General features: G+C 39.3%; 1 protein-coding gene and 1 long non-coding RNA gene across 8 annotated transcripts in view; one reads left to right on the top strand and one right to left on the bottom strand.

Moving 5' to 3' along the window:
• Positions 1 to 593: 593 nt before the first annotated feature.
• LOC134478370 (uncharacterized) lies at positions 594 to 9,751 on the bottom strand. The gene is made up of 3 exons (XR_010050992.1): positions 9,304 to 9,751; positions 9,170 to 9,202; positions 594 to 1,704 (listed from the first exon to the last, which is right to left on the bottom strand). It is a non-coding gene; the product is annotated as an uncharacterized LOC134478370 (long non-coding RNA).
• Positions 9,752 to 9,796: 45 nt separating this feature from the next.
• The window catches only part of Als2 (alsin Rho guanine nucleotide exchange factor ALS2), an 80,029-nt gene continuing 68,276 nt past the window's right edge, over positions 9,797 to 21,549 (top strand). For 2 of the 7 annotated variants that reach the window (XM_063259558.1, XM_063259561.1), the window contains exons 1-2: positions 9,797 to 9,947; positions 10,336 to 10,429. The gene's annotated coding sequence lies outside the window, so the exon portion shown is untranslated. Of the gene's footprint in view, positions 10,188 to 10,216; positions 10,430 to 21,549 lie in introns of those variants that run through there. The other 5 variants (XM_063259556.1, XM_063259560.1, XM_063259557.1 and 2 more) reach the window with 4 other exon arrangements.

Raw genomic sequence — 21,549 nt, 5'->3', positions numbered from 1 at the left:
AAAAAAAAAAAAAAAAAAAACTGTGAATACATGTGTACATATATATGTATATTTGTGGGTTTTAAAAATCAGATTAACTTTACCAAGTAAAACTGCTAGGATTATTTCCAAAAGATGAAAAATATTTCCAAATGATGAGAAGTATAAAATAAAAAGCGGCCTTTATTCTGAGAACACAGAGAGATGACCAGCACCCCCACCGCTGGCGTCCGGCGATCTCTCCGGCAGACACGTGGCGTGGGGGCATGTAAATAGCCTCAGTTTGGGGTGGAACCTAAGGCGGGCATTAGGGATGCACAGGTAGCCCATTGGTCCTAGGTTTGGCGCCATATGTAAATTTCCAGAGGTGGGAAGATGGCATCACAGGTAACTTCCTAGGGGCAGAGGAGACTGGGGCTTCCTGCTTCCGGTTGAGGCTTTCCTGGCTACCGTGTCTTGTCTGGGCCAAAACTGTTTCAAAACCAGATCATACTGTAATTGAGCCAGTTAAAAAAGTTAGTTTTTTTAAAGTATAACATTTAAGGTGGTAAAAAGACATCAACTGATTAAATATGTTTTAGACTACTAAAACAAAGTCACTTCAAGGATTTTGTTAAAGGTTTTAATGTTGTCTGACAATCAAGAGAAAAAGTAATTGACTAGTAATAAGTAAAAAAAAGTGGTTTTGAATAAAGTAAAAAGGTAAAAGAGAAAATGCTTTCTGTGGCATGGCTATTGTTGGGGGCTGTTAGCCAGCTTTATGCTGCAAATCAAAAGCAAAGAGCTCAACAGGATAATTTGCAATACTGTGAGTTTGGGGAGGGGAATTTCCAGGAATGCTATAGATTGTAAAGACAGAGTTGATATTTTTTTAAAATTTTTTTTACTTAAAGAGAAAAACAAAACAGTAAAAGGGTACAAGTCATACAGAATTAAAAAAAACAGTAAGAAATCACTAGTTAACAAATTACATATTGTCATCTTAGAAATAGTTGATCAGGTGGAGTTCTAAGCAAGCATGCGGGTGCCACCCGTTCCAGAGACCTCTCGTACTGGGGTAAGTGCCCCGAGCACTTTCCCCCAAGTTCAGCTTGTTTGGGACCCTCATGGCTTCCGGGTGCACTGGAACAGCTCGGCAGGTCTGGGGTGCCTGTATCCACCTTCCCATTCCTGGCTGTGCTTGAAGTACTGTGGAGTTCTAAGCAAGCAGGTGGGCGCCACTAGTTCCAGAGGCCCAGCGGCCTAGCGTAAATGCTCTGTGCACTTTCCCTCCGAGTCCAGCTTGTTTGGGAATCTCGTGGCTTCCAGGTGCACTGCAACAGCTTGGTGGGGCTGGGATGCCTGCATCTATCTCCCCGTTCCGTTCCTGGCTGTGCTTGGAGGACTGTGGAGTGCTAAGCAAGCAGGCAGGCACCACCAGTTCCAGAGGCCTGGCAACCTGGCATAAGTGGCCCGCGCACTTTACTGCAAGCACAGCTAGTTTGGGAACCTCTCTCAGTCACAGCCAGGGAACCTTGCGGTTTCCGGTTTCCGAGTGCACTGGAGCAGTGCGGCAGGTGTGGGGAGCAAGCACCAGCCTCCACTCTCCCAGCTGTGGTTGGTGGACTGTTGAGTGCTAAGCAACCAGGCGGGCACCATTGGTTCCAGAGGATGGACTTGAGCTGGCCTGTCCACCCCAAGTGACCCTTTATCAATCCAGGGAACTGGATGCCAGAGTCTCAGAACCTGAGGGCATAGAAGAGGATTTCCAAAAGACGCTGAGGAAGCCTTAGAATAATATTAGAAACACTTGAAACACAGAACTATAGGAAAATGACAAAACGAAAGACCAAATTACAATCTCAAACCTCCAGCCCATCCAAAGAAACCTTAGGAGCAATGTATACAGACTAAAATATATGCCATATACCTGAAATATCAGACATAATAGCAACTGAGATAAACAAGCAACTCTGGGAAGCTTTAAAGGAATTCAAACTAGAAATAATCTCCCAGGTAAAAGAAGAAATGATAAAAGAAATGAAAGAGATGCTAAATATATCTAAAGAAAACACAGTTTAAAAATTGGAGGAACTAAACAAAAAAATAGAATCCCTAGATGAGCAATATAAGAAACAAACAATACATAAACCAGATGAACAGAGATGTACAGGAAATCAAAAATTCCACTGAAAGCCATAAAAACCGCCACAATGAAAGTGAAGATAGAATTTCAGACCTTGAAGACAAGATTGAAGCTAGTGAACAGGAAAGGAAAGATATTTTAAAAATAACAAAGAATCAGGAAATAACAATTCAACAACTGCAAATGACCCCCCCCCAAAAACAACATAAGATTGATAGGCATTAATGAAAAAGAAGGGAACAACATAAAGCACATCAAGAGGATGTTTAGAGAAGTAATACCTGAAAATTTCCCAAACATGAGATTGGAAACTGAAATCAAAATCAGTGACGCATGTAGAACCCCAAAAAGTCATAACCAAAATAAAACTATACCCAGACATATCATAATCACCATCCCAGAAATCCAGCATAAGAACAGAATATTAAAAGCTTTCAAAGAGAAAAGACAGATCTCTTATAAAGGAAAACATATCAGAATCACAGCAGACTTCTCAGCACAAACAATAAAGTCAAGAAGAGCATGGAGTGAAATATTCCAGCTCCTAAAGGAAAATGATTTAGAACGTAGACTGATGTACCATGAAAAACTGTCCTTCAAATTTGATGGTGAAATAAGATACTTCCATGAAAAAGAATAGCTAAAGAACTTCATGAGCACCAAGCCAACCCTGCAAAAAATATTGAAAGTCAGTTTAGATACACTTAGGTAAAACCACTAAGCAAAGCAGATAATTAAACAGAATAGAAAGGTAAAGATGCAACAGCAGAAAGACAATATGTCAACAATAAACCAACATATAACAGTTATAACCATTAATGTAAATGGTCTCAATGCATCAATTAAAAGAAACAGACTGGCAGAATGGATCAAAAAACAACATCCAACCATATGCTGTCTACAAGAAACCCATCTAACACAAAAGGATACTCACAGACTGAAAGCCAAACGATGGAAAACAATACTTCATGCAACAGGAACCCCAAAAAAGCAGGAATAGCCATTCTGGTTGCAGTCAATGTGAACTTTTAACCAATAATGATCAGAAGAGATAAAGATGGTCACTACATACTTGTTAGGGGAAAACGTCAAAAGGAAGAGATAAATATCATAAATATATATGCACAAAATTCTAAAGCACCCAGTTATATAAGACAAGTATTAACAGAAATGAAAAGTCAAATTATCAGTAACACAATTATAACAGGAGACCTTAACATACCATTGACACCAAGGGACAGATCAACCAAACAGAAAATTAGCAAAGAAAAGAACTGAATCACACATGTGAACAACTGGACTTGAAAGACATATACAAAGTGTTCCATCCAACAACATCAGAATACACATTTTTCTCGGCAGTACATGGGTCATTCTCTAAAATAGACCATATATTAGCTCACAGAATATATTTAAATAAATGCAAAAGAGTTGAAATTATCCCTTGCATGTTATTGGATCATAGTACTTTGAAATTAGAAATTAAGAATAAAAGATACTGCAAAAACCCCACAAAACATGGAAAGTGAATAACACACTCTTGAGTAATCAGTGGGTCAGAGGGGAAATTAAAGAATAAATTAAAAAATACCTAAAGACAATGAAAATACAAATACAACTTACAGGAATCTGTGGGATGCAAAAAAATTTTTTTCCAAACTGCATGAAATCCAAAGGGATGCAAAATTGATAAGCCCCTAGCCAACCTTATTTTTTAAAAAAGGGAAGAAAAAGCTCAAATTAATGCAATAAGAAATGAAAAAGGTGAAATCACTACAGACTCTATAGAAATACCGAAGATCATCAACACCTATTTCGAAAACCTCTACTCTCAAAGGTTTGATAAAACAGAAGAAATAGATTCCTAGAAACATATGAAGTAGGAAAGCTAGGTCAGGAGGATGTAAAACTGCTGAATAACCCAGTTTCTATTAATGAAATTGAAAATGTAATTTAGTCCTTACCTACAAAGAAGAGCCCAGGCCCAGACGGGATTCACTGCAGAATTCTACAAGAAATACAAAGAAGACCTAATGCTAATACTCCTCAAATTCTTCAATGAAATTGAAATAGAAGCAATCCTTCCTAAGTCATTCCTGGAAGCAAATATTACTCTAATACCAAAACCTGAGAAAGACCCAACTAAAAAAGAGAACTACAGACCAATCTCCCTAATGAACACAAATGCAAAAATCCTCAATAAAATATTGGCAAATAGGATGCAGCAAATCATCAAGAAGATTACACAGCATGACCAAGTGGGATTCATCCCAGGCGTGCAGGGATGGTTCAATACACGTAAATCAATAAATATAATCTACCATATCAATAAAGCCAAAAGTAAGAATCACATGATCATTTCTATAGCTGCAGAAATAGCTTTTGATAAGGTCCAACACTCATTCATGATAAGAAGTTTACAAAAAATTGGAATAGATGGTCTTTACCTCAATATAATAAAGGCCATCTATGACAAACCAACAGCCAGTATCATATTAATGGCCAAAAATTGAAGACCTTATGTTAAAATCAGGCTCACAACAAGGATGTCCTTTATCACCACTCCTATTTAATATATTCCTGGAAATACCACCCAGAGCAATTAGACAGGAGAGAGAAATGAAAGGGGTAAAGATAGGAAAAGAAGAAGTTAAATTATCATTATTTGCAGATGACATGATACTCTACATAGAAGACCCCCTAAACTCCATTGAAAGACTCGTAGATATAATAAATAAATTCAGTAATGTAGCTGGATACAAAATCAATACTCAAAAATCAATAGTATTCCTATACACTAACAACAAAATCCCTGACAGAGAAATAAGAGAAGCCACACCCTTCACACTAGCAACCAAAAAGATGAAATATTTAGGAATTACTCTAAAGAAAGAAGTGAAAGACCTATACAGGGAAAATTATACACTGAAAAAAAAATTGAAAACAATCTCAGAAAATGTTAAGACATCACTTGCTCATGAATAGGAAGAATAAATATTGTGAAAATGGCCATTCTCCCAAAACTGTTATACAGATTCAATGCAGTCTCAATAAAAATACCATCAACATACCTCATAGATGTAGAGAAATCACTCCTAAAATTCATCTGGAGTGAGAAGAGACCCAGAGTAGCAAAGACAGTTCTAAGCAGCAAAGGCAAGGCAGGAGGCATCACAATCCCTGACTTGAAGTTATACTACAAAGCAACAGTAGTAAAATCAACATGGTACTGGAATAAAAACAGAGCTGAAGATCAATGGAATAGATTAGAAGGTACAACCACAACTACAAGCACACTCAACCACCTTATCTTTGATAAAGGAGCCAAACAGGTTCACTGGAAGAACGACAGTCTCTTTAATAAATGGTGTTGGAAAAGCTGGCTCTCCATATGCCAAAAACTAAAACTATACCCATGCCTAGCACCATGTACTAAATTAAAATCTAAATGGATCAAAGATCTGAATACTAAAACAGAAACACTAAATCTATTGGAATACAAATTGGGTAGAAACCTTGAAGATATAAGGGTAGGTAGAGAATTCATGAACAGGACTCAACCCGCACGGGAAATACTTCCCAGAATCAATAACTGGGACAACCTCTTATTAAAAAGTTTCTGCATGTCAAAAGAAATCTCCAGCACAGTGAAAAGAAAACCCACAAACTGGGGAAAAAGCTTATTGAACCATCCCTCAGACAAGGGACTCTTGTCTAAAACATATAAAGAATTGAAAAAAATCAGACCCCCAAAATTCAAAGACCCAATCCAAAAATGGGCATCTGAGATGAATACACACTTCTCTGATGAAGAAATACAAATGGCAAATAAATACATGAAAAAATGTTCATCATCATTAGTCATTAGAGAAATGCAAATCAAAAACTACACTGAGATTTCATCTTACCTGAAAGAATGGCCAGCATCAAGAAAACCACCAACAACAAATGCTGGAGAGGCTGTGGGAAAAAGGAAGTCTCCTGCACTGTTGGTGGGAGTGTAGACTGGTGCAACCATTGTGGAGATCAGTCTGGAGATTTCTCAAAAAGCTGTGATTGGAAGTCCCATTTTTTCCAGCTATCCCACTTCTAGGCATATTCCCCGAAGAACTGAAATCACACCACAGTGATATATGTGCACTCATGTTTATAGCAGCACAATTTGTATTGCCAGAACTTGGAAACAACCTAAGTGTCCATCAACTGAGGAATAGATAAAAAAAGTTGTGGTATTTTTACACAATGGAGTACTACTCAACTATAAAGAATGATCACATAGAGATATTTATAGATGAATGGACGCAGCTTGAGACCATACTCATAAGTGAAATAAATCAAACTCGCATGTATGAATACCAAATACTTTCCCTAGTGTAAGAAATCATACAAATACATAAAATTATGTGGTAATCATGGTTCCTCATTATGTGGCTTTGAAGCCTGTAAGTTCTCACTCACTAGTTGGAATGGATTTATTCTGGGCTGTTTGACATTATTGTCTGTGATGATATGAACAGCTATTTTGAAGAAAACAAGACATCATAATAGCTAGTGCTGATTTAACATCATCTTGTTTTGAAGTCCCACCAAACTGTTGTTCTTCTGTCTCCATTGGTTTTATCATGTTATATCTTACTGGATTTTATTATAACAAAAATTTGTATAAAAATTTTTTGTATAAACAAAAATTTTGTATAAACAAAAATTTTTATAGGCAAGGAGATAATATAAAAACTATAGTTCCTTTTCCCTTAGCTGCTTCTAAATACCCTGTAATACTTTCATCCTCTTGAATGGTTTTACACTGCCTTGATATGTTTGAAGCCATAATATACGAAGTTATACGAAAATATTTTAAGGCAAGAGACACTATGATAACTACTATTAAGTCAGTTATCTTGTGGTGAAGCACTAGGTTGCTGAAATTTTTATGCTTTGACCTGTATTGTTATTTTGTTATGTCCTGTTTTATCTCAATCTCCCCCTTTTTAAATTTTTTTTATTATTTTTTTAATTAAGGCAAAAAATCAAAAAAATTAGCAAGACATAACTTTTAAAATTTCCTATTAACTTGATTTGAAGCCCTGTATTGCTCCCACCATCTTATTTTAACTCATTTTACTCTGATCTGTTGTTTGATAGTATCAAGTTTGAGGGTATAGGCAACTATTTTGAAGGCAATAAGATTCACTATGACGCCCATTCTGGTTTGAGTATTATCTTCTTTTGAAGTCCTGTAATGTCTCCAATGTTTAGGTTTTATTGGTCTTGTTCTGTACTGTTTTGTTCAATTTTATTATACCTAATGATATAGACAATTATTTTTAAGGTAGCAAGAGGCATTATGGTAACCATTGTTGATTACCTTGTATTCTGTTTTTACATCATGTGCTATGTCTATCCTTTGTTTTGACTGACTGCTTTGTTTTGTCATATTTGGTTTTATTCTCTTCCAAAAAAAGTAATAAGAACTATGGGAGTAATAAAACCCAAAATGTGTAAATGTTGTTGTAAAAAATAGAGGGGAAAAAAAGTGCTCTAAAGGATACAACTGCCGGTGTGTTTAGGTATGTTAAGATACATGACCATATTACTAAGTTTTTGTTGGATCATTGAACACAAGTTTTGCAGTCTCACTGTTTGAATGTCCACTTTGTATCCTTTAATCCTGTAACCTGAACAACTATTTCTAAGATGAAAATATGTAATCTACTAGCTAGTGGTTTCTTACTTTTTTAAAAATTTTGTGTTACTTGTACCCTTATACTGTTTTGGGTTTTTTTCTCCTTTAAATAAAATTTTGAAAAAACAAAAAAAGTGGGAGATATTGAGATAAAAGAAGACATAACAGCATAAAAATACAGGTCAGAACAGAACAATTTAAGCAACATAGTGATTCACCACAACACAACCCGACTTAATAGTAGTTACAATAGTGTCTCATTCCTTGAAATATTTCAGTATAACTTCGTATACTATAGCATCAAACATATCAAGACAGTGTGAAACCATTTAAGAGGATGAAAGTATTACAGGGTATTTAGAAGCAGCTAACAGAAAACAAACTATGGTTTCTATATTATCGCGCTTTTTTTCTTTCTTTTAACAACCTCATTTCCAGCCAGGTATAGTGGCACAAGCCTGTAATCCCAGAGCTGAGGCTAAGACAAGGAGGATCTTGAGTTTGAGGCCAATTGGGCTAGAGACCTGAAGGCCAGCCTGGACTACCCAGCAAGACTCTGATTCAAACCAACCAACCAAAAAAACAAATCTAATTTCAAGATGAGCACACAAGGAACATCCTTATTCTCTTCAGTGATTGCATACAATGCTTCCACTTTTTGATTGTTTTATTAGATTCCAAATTAGGAGTACTCCTGAAATAGTACATACAGATTACAGGCTGGAGTGAGGAAGAATAGGAGGTCATCAAGTAGTGGTAGAATAGTAGGTTGCAAAGGAAATAAGGCAGGAGAAAAAAATTAAAATCAATAGGAGTGGGCTTATCTGAGAAAACAAGAAGTGGAAGTTGAAAATAAATGAAAGAGAAGGGTTAAATAATGAAGCAAAGTCTCTAAGAAGAAAGATTGGAAGGGTTTTTGATTCTAGGCAGAGGAATTACCTTCAGAGGAAGTATATCTCTTCTAAACAAGAAACAAGCTAGGAAGGGGAACTAGAGGTCCAGGTACATTTTTAACAGTCATTTAACGGTCACCAAACAAAAGTATTTCAGGTCTTTCCTCGAACAAAGAATTGGCTGACACAAGTCAAAAATGGTCCCAAAAATTTATTTGAAAATGAAGAATGAAGGAGTAAGAAAAGAACTAGCTCCGCAGAGCAAATATGTATCAAACAAAGAGAGAAAAGACAAAAAGCAAAAGTATATCCTGGATCTGGGAGACCCAAGATGGGCTATCGCCAGAATCTGTATTCTTATATGCAGCGCACATCTTGTGGCAGCACCCAAAAAGTTCTACATAAGGGGGTCCTGAGAGTTAAGCTGTCCGGGGGTCCTATAATTGATGGGTCCTGACTATTTCCCCAGCCAACTCTGCCACATCTTACCTCTTATATCAGTAGGAGTCAAGGAATTGTTTCCTGAAAAACAGAAGACATGAAGCACCATTCCTGTTAATTCCAGTTACTGAGAAGGCTGAAGCAGGAAGATTACAAATTCCAGGGTAGCCTGGAGAATTTACCTAGATCCTGTCTCAAAATAAAATTAAGGAAAGGCGAGGACACAGTGTGGGCTCGGCTCGGTGTACCAGAGGCCCTGAGGCAGCGCTGGTCCCAGAGGTCCGTTCAGTCCTGGCCAGAAGTGGATCAATTTTGGAGGTGGGTGGAACGTCGCGAAGGTTTTGGGGGTGAACATGGAAGTTTTCCACACTGGCTGGGGCAGCTCGCAGGCCCAAGAGTGGGCAACTTCCTGGGATTCGGGAAGCTAGGTGGGGATTGGCAGATTCTGTCAGCCTGAGTCTGAGCAATCACTAACATGACGTCCGCCTAACTCATCTCTCCAAAAGTAACTTGTGTGTTCTTCCTCGAATTGCAGAAATAAACCTCCAGCTCCCTTTTTGAGCATGCACCAAACCCGCTCCAATCCTGAGACTCCAGTCACCCAACAGCTCCACCCTCAGCCCAACGCTATAAAGGCCGTTCCCAGCTCCTCCTCTTTGAGGGATCTAGCTCTCTTCCGCAGCCGTACCGCGTCTCTTTATCTCTCTTTATCTATCATCATTGAAAAAACCTAACCGGGATGATACACGACAACTAAATTGTTGTGACGCTGAGCAGCACAGACTTCTTACTAAGACTACACAGCGAACCGACCTACGCCCTGAAGGTTGTGACTAAGCGGTAAAGCAGTGTGGACGCGGGGAAACCGGCGCCGCGCGATGACGTCATCACAACGGGACGCGGTCGCCGACACGATGCAGTTCATAAAGCGATCTCAAGACATTTGGGAGTCTCAATTTTACATCCCATCTCCTACAGTTTGAGGGGTATCAAACTGTCGCGGGCCTTTCCGCTTTCACTGCTCCATTACCGTGGCAACCCTCGGACAACCAGGCCCGGCGACTCGGTGTGACGTCATTGCTTGGGTGCATTCCGTGGGAGGGACAGTGTACTTGGGAACCGCCTGGGCACTGTCTAACGAGTCTTCAGGAATTTTGATCCCTTTCAGGCGCCGTGAGCACAGTCTAATCTCAGCTCTGCTTGCTGCCTTCTAGCCCCGCCCCCCGAGGTCCGGCCCCCGTGAATCAGCTGGTCTTGCGGACCCGCGGGCGCCGAATGTGCGGCGCCCAGCTGTGGAGACCGCGTCAGGTGAGCTTGCGCGGGTCCAGAGCATCGTTGCTACCCGGAGCTGGTAGGGAGGGAGTTTCGCGTGCGGGCGGTGGCGGGCCAGTGGAGATGGCGCGCCTTTCCCACACTTCCCTGGACCGCTCGCGGCTGCCGGTGAAGGAGCCTGGTCCCGGGTCCCCTTCCACTCCCTGTTCCTGGTCTCTTGCTTCCCCGGGCCTCCTCTACCCGTTCCTAGTCTCCTGCTTCCCCAGGCCACCTCCTGTCCCCGTTTCTGATGTCTTGCTTCCCGGACCACCTTTCCTCGTTCCCGGTCTCCTTCTCCCCGTTCCCGGTCTTTTGCTTCCCTAGGGACCCCTCCCTTCCCCGTTCCCAGCCTCCTGCGTCCCCGGGCCACCTCTTCTCCGCGTTCCCGGCCCCCTTCCTCGGACCCCTACCTTTCCCTGTTCCGGGTCTCCTGCTTCACCGGACCCCCTTCTCTACCCGGCCCTTGCTTGTCTGGGTCCCCCTCTCTCCCCGGCACCCTGCACTGAGCGCCCTCGTGTCCTTCTTTACACGTTCCCTGTTCCCTTTGATTCCGTCAGCTGTCTGCCGCTGGCTGAGCTGGGAACCCGGTTCCTCTGCGAGCCCGCGACCATGCGGGGCGGCTGCGCCCCTCGTGTATTTCGGTGAAGGGTGGACCCAGGGTTTGGTGACTCGAATAAGCCACTGCGGGCAAAGAAAATGACTGTGGTATTAGTAACCAATGTTAACCAGGTCACCTCACTTAGTGTGCTTCTCAGTCTTTTAGAGCAAAGCATGAGTTAAGAATGGTCTGATAGATAGGAAAAAACCCGGGCGGTCCTGAGGTTAGAGTCCTGGGAAAGAGCGCTTCTTTGGAAAGCAGCCACAGGCTGGTAGGAGCGGGACTGGTAGGACTTTTTGAATCCAGGGTCAGCATTTTATGTCTAGTTTAGGACAGAGAATGAAATAACTGCTGTACCCGAAAGATCTTTGTTCTGTAGCCCTTACAGGTATTTGTGGCTGGAGATACTCTTAAAACAATTGTAATGAATCAAAACCGTGTGTTGTGGTTATTCTGAACAGGTACAGAAATTCAGCAAAACACTTACGAACACTTTATCATATATATGATCTGAAGGAGCCTTTTGTCTTTGAGTTAAGGAATACTTAGAGAATTTAAAGCAGTAAAAATACTGATTTGCAGTAAACTTCAACATAAGTAGGTTAAGATCCTAGCTTTGTATCTGGACATACCCTGTGTAGATCTTTGTCTCCCCCTCCCCACCCCCACTCTAGTGATGCTACTTAAACCCAGGTTTTCACACAGAGGTACTCCCCACTCTGTTTTTTATTTTTCAAATCAGAGTCTCAATCGCTAATTTGCCCAGGCTGGACTGAAATTCATGATACTCCTGCTTCAGTCTCTCAGAGTGCTGGGATTAACAGTGCTGTGTGACAGGACACCCCAGCTCCACTTAACATCTTTTCTTTACTGAGCCACCTCACTAAATTTCCTTATCTCTAAATCAAGGGTGAAAGATGCTTTTCTGATTTTAGTGTCTTTACATGAAATGGTTCATGTATTTATTATGCTCTTCGGATTGTGGTAAATATTTAGGGCATATTAATGCATTCTGTAATTATTAATGTTCTCTGCTACATCATGACCCGAACTGCATCTTTGACTTTTATTTCCTAAATGATGGGAAAGATAACAGCTTTACTAAGACAACTACAGTTCACTTTTTTTTTCATTTGGTTTTTTGAGACAAGCTATCGTTGTATAGCTTAGACTGGCCTTGAGCTCACTATGTAGCCAGGCTGGCAGCGATTCTCCTGTCTCAGCCTCCACTATAGGCATGTGCCACCACTGGCTACGGTGCACTTTCTGTCATTCATATATATATATATATATATATTGCATTACACTTTTTAAATCAAAGGAAAGTTTTCTAGATATTTTTATAATACATCATTTCAGGTTAATCTTTAGTAACTTTGGTATTCCATAAGGGTATTTTAATGTGGAAGTAGTGCTGATGTAATCCATACTTAGTTTAAATTTATTTCTTCCTAAATTATGGGCAGATTCAAAGGTTCATAGTTATTTCAAACTGGGCATGGTGGCACACACACGTAATCCCAGTACAGGCTGAGACAGGAGGATCACTTTGAGTTCAAATATAGCCTGGGCTGCATCCTGTGCAGCCTGGATTACCTAGGGAGACTCTTGTCTCACAAAACAAACATAATTATTTCAAGAAAAATTGAAAGCTGTTTGACAACATTAAAATTTGAAAGATAATGGTTCAGAAGGTAAAGTATCAAACATATAATTCTGTGAAAAAGAAGCATTTTTTTCTATCTTTATTTTTATTTTTATTAGTACGTATTTGTATGCATTCACCATGGGGAGTTATACCTGTACATAACATATCTTAATTCATTTTATGTCCCCTTCTTTCCCTTTATCTCTTGGTCTTGAGAAAATAAAACTAAGCAACATATGCAAGCTAATTATTTTTAAAATTGGCTTATGCCACATGAACTGGATGGAATCCCTTGTCCATAGTTTTTGAGACTTTAGTTGTCACTTTGAAACACTTTCAAAATCTTAATTGTGAAAGAAATGAAGGGTACATTAAGAACTTAGTACTGACTTTATTTTTATTTATTTTAAGCAGTAGCAAAACTTATTTGAAAAGGTAAAATTGAAGACACAGAGACAGAACACTTTGGCTGAGTTAAAAAGGGAAAAGAATACCCTGGAAAAAGCAAGGTGGGCTTTCCCCGGGAAAGCCACAGTAGCCAGGTCCTGATGTTAGTTTTTAAGTAAGTAGGTTGAAAGAGTACTATTAGGCTACCTTTTCATGAAAAGGTGGAGTTTAAAGCAATAACTGCTGGATTCCTTTTAAAGATATTTCTAAAGAATATCACTGGTGTGTGAAAATCTCTATAATTCTGTTTCACTGTGGGGTGAGGTTAAGGTTTGAGTTGAAAAGCTCTGAACGAAGGGTAGTGAGACTGTGCATAAATCTTGCTGCTTTGTGTCTGCTTTGATGTGGTAGAAAGTTGACCCCCATTCTCAGCCACTATAAGGAATGCTGTGAAGATTTTAGTAACATCCAAATTATTTATCTCTTTTTAGAAATTGGCAGAATCAAATCTACATGTTTCAACTGTATTATTTGAAGATTTTTCTTATTTTTTTAGCAGAGTTTTTAACTATGCTCCACTGATGATCAAACAATTTAGTTACCAGTAGTAGATTATGTAAGTCGTTAAGAAATGGTTGAAAATCACAGAATAGCAACAAACTATGATTTGGTTCTTCTTTTCTTTCTTTCTTTTTTTCTGAGACAGGATTTTATAGTAGTGCAGGCTGGCCTCAAATTTGCAGTGTAGCGCAGGTTGGCCTCAAACTCACAGTTAATCAATCCCTCATGCCTCAGCCTCCCAAGTGCTGATATTACAGGTATGTGCCACCCTGCCCAGTTACTTGTTTCTTTTTAGTATTGCATTCATTTCTCTATCTGTATCTCCTGTTCCTTCCTACATGTGATGATGGTGTCTTTAAGTTTATATCTTGATGCTTGCCTATATGGCAATAATTCCAAGGGTAGATCAAAAGTCTTTAAATCAGTAAGGTATTATTTTCTGAGGCATAGTAACAATTCTTGTAAATTTGAAGGAAATATATAATTTTCTCAACTTATAAAAGCAAAAGACTAGGGCTTTTTGGTAAAGGTTCATTTTGTTGATGGTGAATTATGCCCAAAGAGATGATTACCTTAAGTCCTATTAATTCTACAAACTGACCAACTGATGTTTCCCTTATTGTGTGATTTAAATATTTTTTTCTCAGTTATTATAGTTCTTCATTTAACATGACCTAGTACAATGATGGTGTCTGTGGGGACTAGCATGCATTCCAGTGTTCTGTTCTTTTCTTTTCTCCCACAGATAAATTTTTGTTGAGCCAATTTCTTTCTCCTTTTTTTATTTTAAAGAGAAAAAAGAAATAAAGAAATGTCAAGCAACAAACAAATCAAAAATACAACAACAAAATAAAACAATAGCTATATAGGTTTTCAGAACAAGATGATAGGAATTTAACAATGGTTGTTACACTGCATATTGTTATCTTCAAAATTGCTCAGGTTATCAGATACAGGAGTAAAACAAAACAGTAAAATGGAACAAAACATGGGATTTCAGAAACAAAACAGAAGGAGATCCCCCACAGTTGCTGCAAGGCATGTTATTACCCTCCAAATGGATGCCCAGGCTGTAGGACCTTTGTAGGGAGAGGGGTGAGGGGTTGCTCTTTTCCCAGCCCACGCACCGGTGGCACACAGGAAGGCCTGATTTGGCTTATTTATTCTCTTTCCGTTCCCATGGTGAGCCAATTTGTTAACTAAACACAGGGTAGTTTCCTAAACTAACATGGAACCAGGATGAATATAGTAGCTCTATTAAATAGCAAGAACACAGAAGAAGTAATCCCACCATACATTAATAGGAATATGGCAAACTTGTTTATCATGCAGTTGAAGGTTTATTCCCTAGTAAAATGAAGAACTTAAATCTATACTTACCAGCAGGATATATCTCAGTATTGAGTGAAAAAAAATCTGGCAAAGGATAGATAAAATGTCTTTGTGTACAGTTTTAAAACAATACAGTTGCTTATGTTATTTATTGATACACGTACTAATGAAACTGCAAGAACTTATATGAGAATTAGAATTAAGAGTATTTTCTATTTTAAAGGGTTGGAGTATATAGAAAAATATGCTAAAATCTGTTAAAACTAGGTGATGAATACATGGATTTGTTATTTTTATACTTATACATTTAAAATACATCGCAAACACTAAAAAGTATTTGTGAAACAAGCACTTTTGTGTGAGTATATATATTTACGTAATCAGGGCTCTTTCCAATATGCTTGCTTTATTTAGCTTTGTAGTTGGAAGGTAATAGGGTCTAGAAAAATAACTCGGCTCCCTACTGTAAAAAAGCAATGTGCCAGTCTGGCTTCTCTGAGGAGAACAGACACCAGGTCTTCAGTCAGTATTACTTTACAGTTTGAGTCTACTTCTGGGAAAATACTTTCTTTAGGAAATGAGAGATGATCCCTTTTTAAAGGCTGAAGTACAATCAAAAAGCTAGAGATTCATGGGAAATGCAGTCATACCCTGATCAGGAACTTTCAAAGTATAGGGAACAACTTGGATCATAATATCCTGAAGGTAATTTGGACATAGATCAACCTAGGCAAAATTGCCACAGATTTCATAAGGTCATTGTCACTTTTTTAAAATTTGACTTAATTCCATTAGTTAGTATTTCCTTTTATTTTTAGTTTCTATTTTATAAAATATTAAGTCTCATTGCATATATTTTAATCATATCCATTCCCCATTACCACCCCTTAAACTCTCCCTATATTAATTATTAAATATGTTATTCTGATGGCTTTTGCATTACAAAATTCTGTGGGAATTTTAGTAATCCTAAAAATGTATGTTAAAAGTAAACAGTACGTACAAAAGGGAGCTAAAGAGACATCGCTGGGCATTTACTATGCCACGTTTACATGTCCTCTCCAGAGAATTTTCAAAGTCAGAAGAGTGCAGTTTTAGAAAGTGTCCATATAAAACTAGCAAGAGAGACTATGAAGCCTTCTATCCTGATAGCACTAAAAACTGTCTCTATGATAAGGAGAAGGGATTATTCATCCCTGAATTGTCTAACATTTGTGATATGACATGAGAAAAATGTGTTTATGGTTAGGAAATATTTACAAATCAAGTGTAAGAGTTTCTATTATGGGACGTCATTTTTTCTTTGATATTTGGTATCAACTTCTGTTAGAGAAATCTTTAGTGTTTGGGAGTCTTTATACTAGAATTTTTTTTTTCTTTTTTTTTTTTATTGGTACTGGGGATTGAACTCAGATCACACACTTGCAAGGCAGGTGCTTATGCCGCTGAGCTAAATCCCCAGGCCTACTAGAATTTAACATCAAGGGCTCTGTCCTCTAGTTTAGTTCTCAGAGTGGTTACTAGGAACACAAGAGTATACCAGGGAACAAGCCGTATTACCAGGGAAGTTCTTTTGTTTGGTTGGTTTGTTTTTATTTTAAAGAGAGAAAAAAAAGCACTAAAATTAGAAAGCAGTCAAGCAAACAAACAAAACAACAAAAGCCAAACAATGACAACAACAATAAAATAGTGATACAGGATTTTAAAGTAAGATGATAGGAATTTAACAATGATTGTTGTATTACATATTATTATCTTCAAAATAGTTGCCCAGCTTACCAGATACAGGCATGCAAAATTGATGAAACAATGATTTCCATTTGAGCTGCTTCTTTCCTTTTCACTATATCCATTGTAACTTTTGAATCTTTCTTACTTTCAGTGTCTTACACTAGCCATCAGAAGTTTTTAACAAATCAAAGACTTAAGTGTATTGTCTCTCAGTAACATTGCAAATAATTAGCTTTCTAGACTAGCACATTGCATGTATTCAGTGCAGTAATTGCTGTGTTCCCTTCTCTGGTTCAAGATGTGGGGGGGCAGGTGGCCTGGGATTTGAACTCAGGCCCTCTTGCTTGCCAGGCAGGCGCTGTGCTACTGAGCTAAGTCCCTGGCCCCTTCTGGTTCAAGATTTCAAGGCTGCTCAGCCCGTCAGTATCGAACAGTGATTTTTGTGTTAAACCAGAAAGGACTGGAATATAGAGCGGCCTGGACCTTTGGTGGTGATTTTGCTAAGGCTTCAGTGCCATGAATCTTGCTCGATTTTTGCTGCTTAGTAAAGGCTTCAGGGCAGCTTTCCAGAAAGCAGCAGTTGTTGGTGTATATATAGGCCATTTTAAAGTCAGGTGTTCCAGATTCATCTTAATCCATCTGTGAACACTGGCTGAGCCTCTAGAAACAAATATTAGAGCAGTGTTTTGGCATATACCTGTGATCCCAGCACTCGGGAGGCTGAGGCATAAGTGTAGCCATGAGTTCAAGGCCAGCCTGGGAGACATAAGCAAATTCAAGACCAGCCTGAACTACATAGCAAGTCCCTGTCTCTTAAACAATAGAAGCAAATATTTATTAAGCATTTACCCAGTAAAACACCAAACTTTCTTAAATTATTATTTATTACATTCACAATATAAACTGGTTTATTACATTGTAATAAAATGTAACCATATTAGACTTTATGGAAATGCTAATGAGTACCTGAAATCTAGTAATTTTATGTCCAAGTCATTGTTTATGTCCAAAGTCCTTACACGGCAGTAGGGTACAGTTTGCCCCCTTTTGGGAATATAGGGAGTTGAACCCAGCTCCTAAGCTACATCCCCTACCCTTTTACAAATTCTTGAGACAGGGTCTCACTAAATTGTCAAGTTGCTCAGGTTGGGCTCAAACTGGCAATCTTTCTGCCTCGGCCTCCCATAATGCTGGGGTCACAGGAGTGTTCCACTACACCTCACTTACTTTGTCATTTCAACATTTTTCAGAAGAATCACCTCTAGTTCTTTACTTTTTCACTTTATATTTAGCTTATTCCAGTTTGGGTTTCACTCCCCAAACCAACCACTGAAATTGTGATCAGGCTCACCAGTGGTACCTGTACTGCCAAATCAGTGAGTAGGCACATGCTGTTGTCGTATTTGTGAGACTCCTGCTGCCTTGATCTTATTGGCTTCCTCTTTCAAATGGTTTCTGCTTTGCATGCATTGCCACAACATACTTGTGTTTTTTCTTTTCTCCCAGACAGCTTCTTGCCTCAGTCTCTCTGCCGGGTCCTCGTGCTGCTCAGTTTCTAGGGGCAGAAGCTCCTTACAGCCACTCCTTTCTCTTTCCACACACTCTGAAGACCGTACCCATTCCTCTGGCTTCAAATGTGAGACAGATGTTTTCCCAAGGTGTTTGTTTTGTTTTTTTTTTCTTTTTAAGACGGTCTCACTGTGCCATTCAGGCTGGCTTTGGGCTCACTTTGTAGCCCAGGCTGATCGTGAACTCACGACAATCCTGCATCAGCCTCCCAAGTGTTGGGAATAGAGGTGTGTGCCTAGTTTTTTGTCAATAGCTGAGACCTGTCTTCTGAACTGCATGCCGTATATTCAGCTGCTTGCCTAGTTACGCACTCTTGGCATTTTTCACAGGCAGCAACTTAACAACAAACACAAAGAGCCTTGTCTTACCAATGTCTTGTCTTTCACTTGAGAATGTTGTCGTTAGCACTCTTTCAATAACTAGACCCATCAGGACACAGGCCAGAACCTGGACCCATCCTTGTTATCTCTTCCTTTATCCACCTTCCTAGTCACCAACTTCTAGTTCTGCCTCCAGGGTACTCTGTCACTTACTGTCTTTCTTCTCCAGCAAATTGGCAGCCTTGTGTAAAATGAAAGAGTGCAGACCTCCCTCCTTCCTTATCCTCCACATGAGCCAAGTGAATATTTGTAGGCAGGATAGTCTTTGCCAAATGAATTTGGATGCTGTATATGAGTATGCTTATCATGAAAGCACACAGAATGTCTTGGAAACTCTCCAAGGTTAAGACAGTGTTGGAAGTATATACATACTGGGGCTGAGGATTTAGCTCAGTGGCATAAGTACCTGCCTTGCAAGCAGGCGGGCGTGAGTTCGATCCCGGGTACCAATAAAAAAAGGAAAAAGACAAAAAAAAAAAGTATGTACATACAAAGCTGATCGTGGTGGTACATGCCTGTGCTCCCAACTGCCCAGGAAAGTGTGTCATAGTAAAACTCTGGATCCCTTTCACCCCTCCCCCAGAGTACATACTTGCTGTTAGTACTCCATAATCATATTAACATTTCTGCAGCAAGACATAGCCCAGGGATAAACATGATAAAGTTCTGAACATTTGTTCAGATTAGATTAGATTTGGCCACTAAAAAAACTTAGTTTTCAGAGCTCTTCAGTTTGAATTTCTAGGTAAGGTGCTGTGGCACTGTAGATAATTAGAGATGGTTTGTAGCTCTTTTGTGTTGTTTGAGGCTGGATCTTACTGTAGTATGGACTGGCCTGGAAATCACTATGTAGCCTTGGCTGGTTTTTGTTTTATTTTGTTTTGTTTTTTGTACCTAGGATCAAACTCATGAACTTGTGCTTGCCAGGAAGGCACTTAGGCCTCTAAGCTAGACCCTCAGCCCCCTTGGCTAGTATTGAACTTGCCGTTTTACCTCAGCCTCCCAAGTGCTAGAATTGCAATCATTCATCACCACAGCCAGCCAGATCACATGTTAAAACATTACCTTCAACATTTAAGAGGTGACTCATTTCTTTGTTAAGTGAGGCAGCAGGAGTGTGTATCTGTTAGAATCTATGTGTTGCCAAGGTTTGCCTTTAGCTTGAAAGGGCCATCTGAGAATTTAATTTCTCTACATTTCATTGTGAAGGAGGTAATAATTTAAAATACAGTGTAGCGTGGTATACTTTCAAGTTAATCTAGCTTTGTACTTTGGTCCTTAGAATTTAATAGCTAGAAGAACTCTTAGGTCCTAACTTGCTTTTTTTTGGGGGGGGGGGTACTGGGAATAGAACTCACAACCAGGTGCTTGCCAGGCAGGTGCTTATGCCGCTGAGCTAAATCCCCAGCCCCTCTAACTTGTTTATTTTTGTGGAGATGCTGTTGATCTGTGGAGAGGCCAGGAAGGCAAGAAGACCCCTACATTTTCTAACTCCAAGTAAGTGCTGTACCAAACAGCATCCTTATCAGAGGTAGTTAATATAAAATAGATTAATGTAATACAGGTGGAGGAAAGTTGTGTTGACAGAAGAAAAGCAACAGGGATCTTGTCCCGGAAAAGATTATAGGAGGACCTTAAGGTTTGCTCATACAAAAAGCCACTTACATTGCTTGGTGTATAGTACCATCTCCCATTTTTTTCTTTCTTTCACTGTTTTTTTTTTTTTTAAAAAAACAGTGTTTCACTGTGTAGCCCAGGCTGGTCTTGAACTCACAGCAGTCCTCTGTCTCAGCCTCCCAAGTGTTGGGATTACAGGCCTGCACCATCAGGCCTGGCAGTCTCCCATTTTTAAAGTCAGCCATTTAAGCGCCATGCTGACTACACTTCCGTTATCACGTCTCTGTCTGTGACTCTTTTCTCTGCTTTCCTCTTCCACTTTAAAGAACTTTTGTGATTGTCTTGGCCCTTCCTAGTCAATAGATTAGTACCCTGTAACCTAATTTCCACTTAGGACTTGGACATCTTTGGGACTGATAGTCTAACTACCAAAAATACTAAGTAAAAAATGAAAGTTGCAAAGCAATTAGTAGAGTTAGATAATTTTATTTGAGATTTAAAAAATGAATAGTGGTGAGAAATGATATGGAGTATGTATTCAACTTTAAGAACACTGTAAAAAATGTGACACCAAGAGAGTAAATGTTGTTAGCTTTACTCATTTTATCAAAAGATTTACAATTTTGCTTGTCAGGTGTTAGAACAGAGTTCACTTTACATTTGGTGAATCTGTTGTGAGAAGGGAAATGTGCTTGTGCACTTTCACCTCCTCCCAAAGGGTTTTGTGGCTTCTGCTGATCACTGTTGAAGTTTCATCAGGGACACAACCCCTGAATCTCTGACAGATAAGCATTCATGAGATCTGGCTACAGAACTATGGTACACCATAAACACGTTTAAATGAAGCGAGTTAATAGCACACGCAAAGCATAGTGGCACTTGAGAGTTGTATTCATTAAATTTATAACATTTGGTTGATCAGATGTATCTGTGGTCTAGATAGTACCTGTCATTTTGAATTATTCAGAATATTTCTAAAATAAGCATTAGGTAAAAAGCAATTTCCTCCTAATATGCAGATGGGAAGCAATAAGAATTCACAGGCAACCTGGAGTAAACAGATGGACTCTAGGTCACTCCTGCTGGTATGGCTATTTCTAGCTCACAATGGCCATGCCATGTCCTCTTGCAGATTTGGCTTCATTTTGTTTGGGGCATGGTCTCACTGTGTAGTCCAAACGGGCCTCAGACTCAACATACAGTCTAGCAAGGCCTTAACCTTGTGATACTCGAGCCTCGGCCTCCTGAGTGCTAGAATTATACCACTGTGCCAGTTTGGCCTAATATTTTTATG

The sequence above is a fragment of the Cavia porcellus genome, unplaced genomic scaffold, assembly GCF_034190915.1.
Source record: "Cavia porcellus strain 051 isolate PalLab524CR breed Dunkin Hartley unplaced genomic scaffold, mCavPor4.1 scaffold_12, whole genome shotgun sequence".
In the NCBI taxonomy this organism is placed as follows: domain Eukaryota; kingdom Metazoa; phylum Chordata; class Mammalia; order Rodentia; family Caviidae; genus Cavia; species Cavia porcellus.
Note: the sequence above shows the minus strand (reverse complement) of the source record. Positions and strands in the feature narration are given on the sequence as shown.